Source organism: Gopherus flavomarginatus, chromosome 9 (assembly GCF_025201925.1).
Source record: "Gopherus flavomarginatus isolate rGopFla2 chromosome 9, rGopFla2.mat.asm, whole genome shotgun sequence".
NCBI lineage: Eukaryota > Metazoa > Chordata > Testudines > Testudinidae > Gopherus > Gopherus flavomarginatus.
The window spans coordinates 5782180-5794084 of NC_066625.1; the positions used below are offsets into that span (position 1 = coordinate 5782180).

General features: G+C 44.8%; 1 protein-coding gene across 6 annotated transcripts in view; it reads left to right on the top strand.

Annotated features, from left to right (window-relative positions):
• Positions 1-599: 599 nt before the first annotated feature.
• The window catches only part of SSTR5 (somatostatin receptor 5), a 135538-nt gene continuing 124232 nt past the window's right edge, over positions 600-11905 (top strand). For 2 of the 6 annotated variants that reach the window (XR_007776247.1, XM_050967294.1), the window contains exon 1: positions 600-1243. The gene's annotated coding sequence lies outside the window, so the exon portion shown is untranslated. Of the gene's footprint in view, positions 1244-6787; positions 6851-8930; positions 9047-9568; positions 9721-11617; positions 11684-11905 lie in introns of those variants that run through there. The other 4 variants (XM_050967295.1, XM_050967293.1, XM_050967297.1 and 1 more) reach the window with 4 other exon arrangements.

The following is an 11905-nucleotide window of genomic DNA, read 5'->3' on the forward strand; positions in this document are numbered from 1 at the left end:
ATACACTCCAAGCACTGGCTGAAGGCTATTAAGCTGTGACAGGTGCCATGGTGATGAATTGGGCTGGGGGAGTGTATGTGTGTGAAAGAAGTATCTCCTGGAAACAGACACAGCATCATGAAGGAGAGAGGGGGAATCTATTAAAAAGCCTCCCTTAAGATCCCTGCACACTGAGCGACCCACCGGACTTGGGCTGGAGGTGCAAAGACCAGAGGCTGCTGCTCTCTCTGCATCTGCAGGAAGAGCTTTGCCTAGTTACCGAGAGGGCTGGGGGAGAGCAGGGCTTGGAGAAGGGAGGAGAGATCCCCCTGTGGAGGGCTCTGAGAGAGGCGGGGGGGCAGTTACCCTGACCAGCCTGCAAGCCCCAGAAGGAAACCACAGAAAGGGAGGCATTTCTGAAGCAGCAGGCGCAGGACACCCGGCTGCCGTGGGGATCCCAGAAGCAGCCGCCAGCCCAGCCAACCCCTCTCCCCACCCCCAGATCTTTAAAAGCGGGGGTGGGAGGTTAAAGACAAAGAGGCAAAGGGAGTGCAGGTAAGCGCCGCTCCTTCACCCATTCCTCTGCACCCCCATGCCCGGGGGATCCCCGCACTGAGCGAGCCCCCCTTACTCGGGAAGGAGCCGGGCTTTCCCGATCCCGTATTGGGGGGGTTCGCTCTCTGCTCGGACAACTTTGCAGCCAGCTCCATCGCGCACCTGTAACTTCCTCCCCTTAGCACGGAGCACCCGGAGCCTGGGAGACTCCAGCTGATGGCTGGGGGCCGTGGACACTGGGATGTCACCCCCTGCCCCCTTTTGCTGACTATTCCTCTCCCTGGTGTTCCCAGCCCCCAAGCCCCCGGGAGGGACCCAGGCGACCAGCGCTTTGCAGCGATCTCCCGTTCACACAGGACTTTTCCCACGCGGATCCTGGCACAGCTCAGAGTCGTCTTCGTCTTTTTTTTCTGTTTTTGCAGCGTGTTACCCACCTCCATCCCCGCCGCTCCAGCAGGTAGGCAGCTGCTCCCCCTGGCCTGCCCCCCGTCTGCGTGGATTGCCGTGGGGCGGTAGGGGGCTAAGCTTCCAGCTGCTTCCCGTCCACACCCGTTTGAAAGCCTGTAAAAAGGGGTGGGGGGAAGAGAGGCGAAGATCTGGTCCCCGTTTAGCTGGCTTCGGTGGGAGAAGAGGCGGCTGGATCAGCTGGGAAGCAGGGCCGGTTTATTTCAGACCTGGATCTTACCAAGAAGAATCCACGGACATGCAGGTAACCCTGCCCGCTTTGCTTTCCCTTTGCCCAAGGAAGCGGGGGCTGGAAGAGAGGCACGTAGAGAGATGTATAGGGCTGGGGCTTGTGGCGGTGGCTAGTGTCTATTGCCAGCTCAGTCCTAGGGCACAAAGCTGGGCACTGGAATGATCTTTCTCCTTTTGTTGTCCCTTTTCATCTCCAGTTTGTCATAAGGGAGCCTGCCTTTGTCTCCTAAAAGAGTTAGGCACCTATTTCAGCTGAGCTGGGTGTCTAACCCCCTTAGGCTCCTTTGAAATCCTAGCAGATCCACGGCCAAATTTGCATAGACTTTCCCTCTGCTTCTCGCAACCTACCAGTAAGAGAAAAGACTTTAATAACTGATCAGGGAGGGGGTGGCAAAGTGCATCGGAACTGACTTTGCCTGAAGGGTAAAGGAAATAGCAGGCTGAGATCCCAGTGGTGTCAAGTTTGTATTAATAATGCAAATATTTGAACCATACCTAGTCCGGAGTTCCCATTTCCTTAAAACTTTCCTTCTTAGGGAAGATTTGAAATAAGGGAGGAATTGTTTGCAAAGCCAGGTGAAAAGGGCCTTCTTGGTGAAGGACAAATACAATGTTGCTTCTCTCTATTTTTTTTTCCCAAAGGGGATTTATGCATCTGTCTCTTTATGGGGTCCTTGACCAGGGCTGTGTTGATCATTTTTATGGGACATTTATATTAAAGGCATGGAAATTCAAGCAGACAATGTCACTAGCGTTCTCGAGTCCCCACTAGAGCTACTGCTCAAACTACTGAGAGTGTATGTGCTTAAAATGGTTAGAAAGTTTATCTTCCCTAAAGGACAATGTGTAGTGTGTGTGTTGGTGTGTGAGAAATAGCTATGAATGGCTAAAAGTTGCCCTCAAATACAGCAGTGACTGCAGGAGAGTTACATCAAGGAATCTGAGCCTATCTGGACATGTACATTGCATATGTGTTCACGCCCATGTACATATACACGCATACATGCATATATAATACAGTGACAAGTGACCCATGCAGTCCTAAGCAATCACCTTGAAAATACCAAAAAATGGAGTGTTTGCCTAATAGAGGTTAGTTTTTAAAGGCAGCACAGAATTGTTTAGGGATGCTTTAAAGTGGTCACTTAGAGGGGGGGAGAGTTGCCTGTAGAGGTGGTTGTTGAAGATGTGTATGTAGATCTCATAGCAAACAAGCACTACCTTGTTTGATCTTTGTCATGAGCAATGACCTGGAAAGGTTACAGCAACAGAAGCTGTACAAGTGGAGCATAATGCTAGAGTCACCAGTAGATAGGCAGGGATTGCATGAAGTGCATTTGTTTACTGGGAAACAAATGCATAGAATTTTGTTTAGTTAGGGTTACAATCCAGCCTGAAAATATTTACTCTCTTTATGTGAGATCTAGACAAATATTATTCATACAGTGCCCCCAAGTATATGTGTGAATGCCAAACCATCACTGCTCATTCTAATGTGATTGTACCATTTAACATGAACCTTTTCATGGATATTTGCATGAAAGCACTTTCATTTGTATGAATTATAGAATCACTGAATCATAGAAATGTAGGGCTACTGGAATGACTCTCACATGAACAAGTGTATTTGTGTACAGAGAAAAGTATTCACTGTTCATTCATCACTAGTCTTCTGTTTAAAACATTTTAGATAACCAGTCAGGGAGCAGAAATAATGCCATGTGACTTACGTGGCCACTCACACACCATGAACCATTAGTCAAAAGGACTAATTTATGAACATGCCAAAGTCTGAAAATTTTTGTATGAATTATTCTGCAAAGACTTGCAAATTGCAAATATGCATTTAAGAACATTTTATAAACGGAAAAGGGCACCGTTCATGGGATAATTTATCACAATGAATTATTTGTCCTGCTTTAAAATGTATATAAAAGAAATAATGGCTGGGCATGAGGGTAATAACAGTAAAATTGTCAGCAGAAAAATATAATTCCTAAAAATGTGATACATTACCCAAAGCCAAAATGGTAACACATTGTATATTTGCCCTCAGAGTCAGTCAGTATTTGTGTTATCAACAGATCAGGTGAAAAAAGCTCAAATTTTTTTTAAGAAGAAGCAGCAGAAGAAAAGGCTTTATTTTGTGAAAAATGTAGTATGGATCTATTTATGTTTCATTAAAATTTTTCACGATTTTTTCATTTTTAAAAAAATTTGTCAAAGGCTTTTACGAATGATGGTTTCATTTCCACTGAGGAAAAAATATTTCTCTTGTTTTTTAAAATGTTTTTTCCAATGGGAAAAAAGGGATTTTTAAAAAGTGAGAAAAAAATTACTCTCTCTCATTTTTTCCCCAACTTTTCCATCTTTTTTTCCCATGGGAGAGAGGGTGGGGGATAAGCAAAATCTGTGAAAATTGAATTTTAAAAAATTGAAATTTGCTAAAAATAATTTCAATTGAAAATTGAAAAATTTCCACAAAAATGGAAATTTCCATTTAGTTAAAAAAAAAAGGTTTTATTGCAAAACCTTTGACCAGCTCTGTTTATTAAGAGAGAGACAAGGTAGGGGAGGTATCGTCTTTTATTGGACCAACTCTGGCAGAATGTGGAATCTTTCGAGCTCCTCAGGTCTGGGAAGGAAGCAGAGTGTCTGAATTAAATACAAGGTGGGACAGATTGTTAAGCAGAAGGGGTAACATGTGGGGGGTCACTTGAAATGCAGTGGGAGACTGGGGGTTAGATTGTTATGTATAAAGAGTTTGAAGGTTGCCGGCAGTGCTCCGGGCTTGTCTACACTTAAAATGCTATCGTGTAGACTCTACCTCCGCCAACAGAAGGGTTCACCCATTGCCCTAGGTAACCCACCTCCCAGGAAGCGGTAGCTAGGTCAACGGAAGAATTCTGCTGTCTACCTAGCACAGGCTCTGGGACTTAGATCAGCGTAGCTACATCTCTCAGGGGTTTTTCACATTCCTGAGAGACATAGGTATACAGATGTAAAATCAGGCAGCTAAAAACAAGCAACAATGGGCTTGAAATGTTAAAAGCTCAGTGATTTTTTGGGGCATGGCATACTCCCTCATCCAGTGTGATGTGGTTTACTAAGCCCTCTCCCTGGCCAGGTAGTTGCAATGAACCAGTGTCCCTGTTAAGTCTCTGGTTTTTGGTGTCTGCAGAGTTACACATTCATTATATTGTTTTACCTCCCTGCCTACCTCAACACCCACTGCTCCTAAGGCCAGATCCTCAGTACTGTGTATTGGCACAGTTTCTTTGACTTCCATGGAGCCGGCTGAGGGTCCGCTTCTTCATTTCAAGCCCCTCCTCTTGCTTCACCTGTTAAATGAAGAGCTGGGTCTCCCTCTCTGCAGTCTTTGGTGGAGATGTAGTGTCCTCACCTGCTTCCCCATTCTCTTGTATGTGAGGAAGGGGGCAGTATCCTTGCTTTACAAAATAACTAATCTTAGGAGGTGGTAGTGTAGCCATTTTTCTCCCCATCAAAACCTGTAGCTCCGCTGGCACATTGTAGGAAACTTTGAGAAACAATCAGAATTGAGGTACAATTCTATGATGTATCCTGGCTATTTGCCCATGTGGTTTTTCTATTACTATTACCATCATTTGCTTTAAAACAGGATCTATCTGGCAGGTTCATATTTCATCTGCTCTTGCTGCTTATTCTTCACTGCAAAGCCATAACCTAACTTTCTGTTATCTTAATTCTCTTCACACCAAGTAAATTTCATGCTGTACAGAGAAGATTATGATTCCAGTTGGCGAATAAGCCGTAGGAGTCAATGAAATTCTCACCCACAAAGATTCTGGTTTTTATGCAACTTCTTCCTGATCTCTGTTGTTGACAAGTTTATGTCCTGAAGTATTAGGCATGTTAAGCCTTAGCTTTGCTATTGTCACTGTGGTACTGTATATAGCCCAATTTGGAGCAAGTACACCGAATTGCAAGCTTCATTTATGAATGAAGTTACCAACACTGCAAATTCAAACTGTGCCATTGAATTTGCAGATGACCAATTATGTGTCTGAATGACCATTTGCACGCACAAATATCTGATTTCATGCATGCAATAAAGGTAATTATACATCCAGATCATGCACACAATTGGACATGTGAAGTTTGGAGAATTGAGCCCTAGCTTACTAAAATTGAAAGAATTTTTAAAATCCTATTTATGGCTCTTCTCTTTAAGCTGTTTATTTACTTTCTACATTTCTCTCAGCTTGGAGTATGAAAAGCAATAAAACCAGTTTTGCCTTGCTTAGAGTCATTTTCATCCTCAGTTCCTCAGGGCAGCAATGGTTGAGTTTCAAATATATATAACAACCCCACATATAGTGTCTCAGAGGTTGAAACCGAGATCTTCAGCACTGAAACCATAGGAGTCTAATGGTGCAACTCCAGGTGTAACTCCATTAGCTGGCAGCAGTAGTAGGTTCTTAGTAATGGAAACATGTCTCTAAATCTGAAATGTGGGTTGTACCAGCCTATGGTCTGAGAGAAACCCTCGGAGGCAGCTTTCTTGAATCCTTAAAAAACATAGCCTGAAGATGGGTGGTGAAATGGAAGTGAGAGTACAGCAGAGAAGTAGCTGCTGCTGGCGAGGATGAGGTGTTTGGCTCACATGAGAGGAAGACCCAGGAGCAGGAGGAAGAGAAGAACCCTGTCTATGCAGGAAAGAAGGTGGTAGAGAAGATCCATCAATTCTGGAGTGTAGAGATGAGGGAAGAAAAATCAGTTAAACTGTAACATTTACTCAAAATGTCAGAGTAAATATTGGGCCACATTCATCTTTGGTGTAACTCCACTGAAATCAATCCTCATACTTTTATGTCTGTGTGTTTTAAGCACTGGACACATTTAGGTGAAATATCCCAGCATGATGTCAGAAATAGAGAAAGGCCAAGAAACTAAAGCAAAAACCGAAGTAATCTGGAAGAGAGACACTCCCCGGGAGCTGTGCATACTTTCCAGTAAACATGTTCCATTAATTTTGTTTAATAGAAAACAACAACCAAAACACCCAAGTAAAAAACAAATCAGTCAGAATCCCTTAATTAACTGTCGCCAGCCCATGCTCAAGCTTGATCAGTAATTAATTACTGCAGCAACAATATAAGAGAAGGAGCCTTAGCCCCTTCAGTACAATTTCATCAGCTAGATGTAGAGGAAAATGATCTATGCTTGCCATACATCACTAGCTGGCCTAGCCAAAGCTGCCCAGTTTTTTTGTCATGCTGTTTGAAGCCCAAATTGTCAGTTGTTACATGGTGAGACAAAGTGATTCTTTATTTGGCTCAGTGGATAGGGTATTAGAGTGGGACACAGGAGACTTGGGTGTAATTCCTGCCTCTGCCATTGGCCTGCTGGGTTACTTTGGGCAAATCACGTCCTCCTCCTGTGCCTCAGTTTTCCCATCTGTAAAATGGGGATAATGATACTGATCTCCAGTCTAAGGTGCTTTGAGATCTGTGGGGGACAAGTGCTATATAATAGCTAAGTATTATTATTGTTAATTCATTAATGATGCTGAAATAGCAGATAGAAAGAGTGGAGCTATTGGAGTCTACAACAGCAAAACTCTTCTTTCTGTATAAAGGTATGCACTCAAGATCCTTGCTTCCCTCCATGCTCCTGCTTTCTTCCCCAAAGAAGAAAACATCCTTCCCCGGTTCTCTACCCCATGCCCCACTGGGCTATGCCTGTCTCATAACAAACCGATAACCTCATGTTCCCATTTCCTCATGGCTGCCAACTCAGCACATCTCTGTGTGGTGCCTTTCTGGACTGCATGTCTATATTCCCCATCCCCAACTTGCATTCCTGATGTGTTCGATACCAAGCGGAGTGCCCCAAGTGTAGGTCCTGGGGCCAGTTTTGTTCAATAGCTTCATTAATGATCTGGAGGATGGTGAGGACTGCACTCTCAGCAAGTCTGCAGATGACACTAAACTGGGAGGAGTGGTAGATACACTGGAGGGTACGGAAAGGATACAGAGGGACAAATTACAGGATTGGGCCAAAAGAAATCTGATGAGGTTTAAGAAGGACAAGTGCAGAGTCCTGCACTTAGGACGGAAGAATCCCATGCACTACTAGAGAATAGGGACTGAGTGGCTAGGCAGCAGTTCTGCAGAAAAGGACCTAGGGGTTACAGTGGACAAGAAGCTGGATATGAGTCAACAGTGTGCCAAGAAGGCTAACAGCATTTTGGGCTGTATAAGTAGGAGCATTGCCAGCAGATTGAGGCATGTGATCATTCCTCTCTATTCGGCACTAGTGAGGCCTCATCTGCAATACTGTGTCCAGTTTTGGGCCCCACACTACAAGAAGGATGTGGAAAAATTGGAAAGAGTCCAGCGAAGGGCAACAAAAATGATTAGGGGGCTGGAGCACATGACTTATAAGGAGAGGCCAAGGGAACTGGGATTATTTAGTCTTTAGAAGAGAAGAATCAGGAGGGATTTGATAGCTGCTTTCATCTACCTGAAATGGGGTTCCAAAGATGATGGATTTAGACTGTTCTCAGTGGTACCAGGTGACAGAAGAAGGAGCAATGGTCTCAAGTTGCAGGGGAGGACGTCTAGGTTGGATATTAGGAAACACTATTTCACTAGGAGGGTGGTGAAGCACTGGAATGGGTTACCTAGGGAGATGGTGGAATCTCCTTCCTTAGAGGTTTTTAAGGTCAGGCTTGACAAAGCCCTGGCTGGGATGATTTAGTTGGGGATTGGTCCTACTTTGGGTAGGGGGTTGGACTAGATCAGCGGTTCTCAAAGCTGTCCCGCTGCTTGTTCAGGGAAAGCCCCTGGTGGGCTGGGATGGTTTATTTACCTGCCGTGTCCACAGGTTCAGCCGATTGTGGCTCCCACTGGCTGTGGTTCGCTGCTCCAGGCCAATGGGGGCTGCGGAAAGGGCGACCAGCACATCCCATGACCTGCGCTGCTTCCTGCAGCCCTCATTGGCCTGGAGCGGCCAGTGGGAGCCACAATCGGCCAAACCTGCAGATGTGGCAGGTAAACAAACTGGCCTGGCCCGCCAGCGGCTTTCCCTGAACAAGCGGCAGACAGGCTTTGAGAACCACTGGACTAGATGACCTCCTGAGGTCCCTTCCAACCCTGATATTCTATGATTCTATGCGGTCTACTTCTTCCTCCCCCAGATAGTTCTCAGACGGAGTGAGCAATTTGGATCCAATAAAGAAGGGAGGCTGGTCACATCAGAACAAGCCAGGGCAGGAGAACTGCTCCTGGCAAAGTGTAGACATATCAGCTCAAGCCTTTCTCCACCCTTCTCTCTTGCCTTGATATCAGAAAGCAGAGAGAACCTCAGAACTTGTGCTAAGCCCCGAGATAGCTGTCTTTGTACTGCTCCCCCAGTAAGGCATCCAGACCTGTGATTTTAGCCAGCGCTCCGGGTATCATGGATTGATGGAAATCTGTGAAAGATTTTGTGATTAAAAAGTGCAACATGATGAGTTTAGCAGTAGCATTTTATCATTTAAGCAATAGTTACGTGGTTTCCATGGAACCAAAAATACAAAATGCATCAGATAGAATTTTATAAGAGTGCCAGGGCTAAAACTCCTGCTTTTACAAAATAAAATAAAATAAAAATCTGTTGAGGAATCTCTAAAGAAAAACGGTATTAGGATCTTGTTTTTTCATCTCCACTGAGAGACGTTCCTTCCAGCAATACAAGTTCTTTTCCCAACCATGCTGGGACACAGTCAGAACTGGCATACTGCAGGGAAGAGTACCATTCACAGAAGCATCAACTCTACTTTCTGCAGAAGGTGGGTAATAATGTATTTGGAGGTTCCTCAGCTAAATATTAACCTATCCCACTCCTCTTTAGTTTGTGAGCTATACAATCTCAGAAGCTACTTACCTACTGTATCTATCAAGGCTCTTCTACCAGGCCCATCACTGCACTGTCAAAAACACATGGTAGTAGGGCAGTTCATCAGGTATAGAACCTGCAGATTCCCCTCCAATTTCTTTTCTCCCATATTTGCTATAGTTTCATAGAGTTTAATGGCAGATGGGACCATTAGATCATTTAGTCTGACCTGTAAATCACAGGCCCTTAAATTTCACCCATTTACTCCTGTATGGAGCCCAGTAACTTGTATTTGGCTAAAGTATATCTTCCTAAAAGAACATCCAGTCTTGACTGGAAGACATCAAAGGTTGAAGACTAACTACAGCATGTGCTTATGCTCTTCAACCACAGTCTTCTTAGGTTTTCTGTCCTAATCTTTGTGCATTTTTTGTCTTTGCTGGCACATCTTCCCCAATTGCAAATTATAAAGCAGACTGTTTTCTTCAGACATTGACTCCCCACCTGCGAATTTCAAAATCAGAACAAACTATTTCCTACTATTACTGAGAGCAGAAGGAACTTACACTATGGCCCACTGTGAATGTAGTGGATGAAAGAGAAATAACCTGCTGAGTTGACTGCAAGGTTCGTAATGTAAATTCTTCTGCATTTCTACACTGTCTGCGTTGCACCTCATTACCCTTGTAGTGGCTGCTTCACAAACTAGCAAGAGATAGAGTAATAAAAAACATCAATATGAGTCAGGCACAGTGGAGGCAGAAGCTTGGAAAAGTTCCCCCTACTCAGCTTGACTAATAAACCGTAACTCCTACTCAAGTGTGTGTGGGCTAGTAGATAGTGCACGGGACAGAGACACAGGAGACCTGGGTTTTGCTCCTAGCTCAGCTGCTGGGTGACCTCGGGCAAGTGGTTTTACCTCTGGGCTGTGGTTTCCCCACCTGCAAAAGGTTTGATAATGATGCCGGACAGGCAGCGGGGGGAGAGTCAAGGGCAGGGGTTCTGGGGGCAATCAGGGGACAGGGAGAAGGGGTGGTTGAATGGGGCAGGAGTCCCGGGGGACCAGTCAGGACTGAGAGGAGAGGTTGGATGGGACAGCGGGGGACAGTCAGGGGTGGGGGTTCCAGGGATGGTCAGGGGACAGGGAGCGGGGGGGGATGGTGGGTAGGACAGGGGTTCTGGGGGCACTGTCAGGGAACGGGGGGAGGGAGAGTTGGATGGGGCAGGAGTCCCAAGGGGAGGCCGTAGGGGGTAAGAAATTGAAGGGGGCGGATAGGGGCTCGGGGCTGGGCCACGCCTAGCTGTTTGAGGTGGCACAGCTTCCCCTAACTGGCACTCCATACAATTTCTGAACCCCGATGCTGCTCTCAGGCCAAAAAGTTTGCCCATTCCTGCTATAAGAGCTGGGAATTATTACTACTGACTGTCAAGACACCCATTAAAGTCAAGGCTCACGAAAGGCATTTCCTTGACACAAAGGTCAAATCATAATTTGGGGTCCTGCAGAAAGGGCGTATGGGAAAAGTTAATGGACTTAGAATTTAGAGCTGGAAATGAGCTGATCTGTTCCTTTCTAATGCAGTTTTCTTTGCATTCGTGAGTGCTATATCTAGTGCTTTGTCTATTCTCAAATGTTCCAAAATGTAGGACTTCCCGTCATAGATATCAGTGAATTTATACTCAGGCTTTGTTTGCTGTAATGGAAGGTTTTATTTTTCCACACCTACACAGATGTTGATGTTTCCCCTGGGTTTTCAATTGATTCAGCCAGACTGTAAGTGGCATCTGAATCTATTAGCTCAGATTGCTTCTATGTGAGCAGGCAGATCTGGGAAATATTGCAGGGGAATCAGCCTCAGTTGCAAATATGAGACCCAGGTTTTGGTCTGGATTTTAAAAACACCCTTCTCCCCTCAGGCATTTAGATTTGGAATTTTGGTTCACACCTGTTGCTACTCACAATGGATTACTGCATAGCCATTGTGGACCAGATTATGGCAAAAGACGGGTAGATTTTAAACCAATCAGCAGCTATAGCTGAGTCCAGATTTTCAGAAGGCCTCATCCCAGAAGTTTCTATTGTGACACTTTGGCTGCAAAAATCCCTTTGAAAATCTGGCCCTAAATTAATAGCTAATCTCTTTCCGTAGGAACTCAGGTGGTTTTTCCACACTGGAAAGTAGGATATTTCACCTTTTTGGAGGGCCCTGGAAAGAGATGAGGCATAAGGCAGATGAGTTGTAGAATCATTCAGATAACACATTGTCTTCGAGGTGTCATGAGAAAATGAACAGAAATTAACAATTGTGATCGGTCGTGCTTTCTTGGGAAAAGATTGCTCATGCTACCCACCTGCCATCACAATGTTATGACCAATGACGGGCAAAACAACAATATATAAAACTCACTTTTTGGTTTCAAAGTCATGATGGGCTTGACCTAGAACTCTGGATCCAAATGCCCCTGAACTTTGGAGTGTTCAAAATCTGCATCTGTATTTGAATGTTCCATCTCTGCTTTTCAGACGTATTCCTTTCCAAACAGCTCCTGAGGATGCAACCTATTATGATGAGCTATTGGTCTGTTCCAGGTTGGTGATTAATCATAGACTAGAATCATAGATTCTTATATTATTATTTATTGGGGACGCTGTATAGCAGAGCAACACCTGCTTGATACCGAAACGATTGTTGATTTCACTTGTAATTACATTTATGGTACACTGAGCAATGCCTACAACAGATGCTTAATGTGAAATCCAGTTCTGGATGTTGCCCATCAAATGCATGGCTTTTAAAAATTCTTTTTTCTT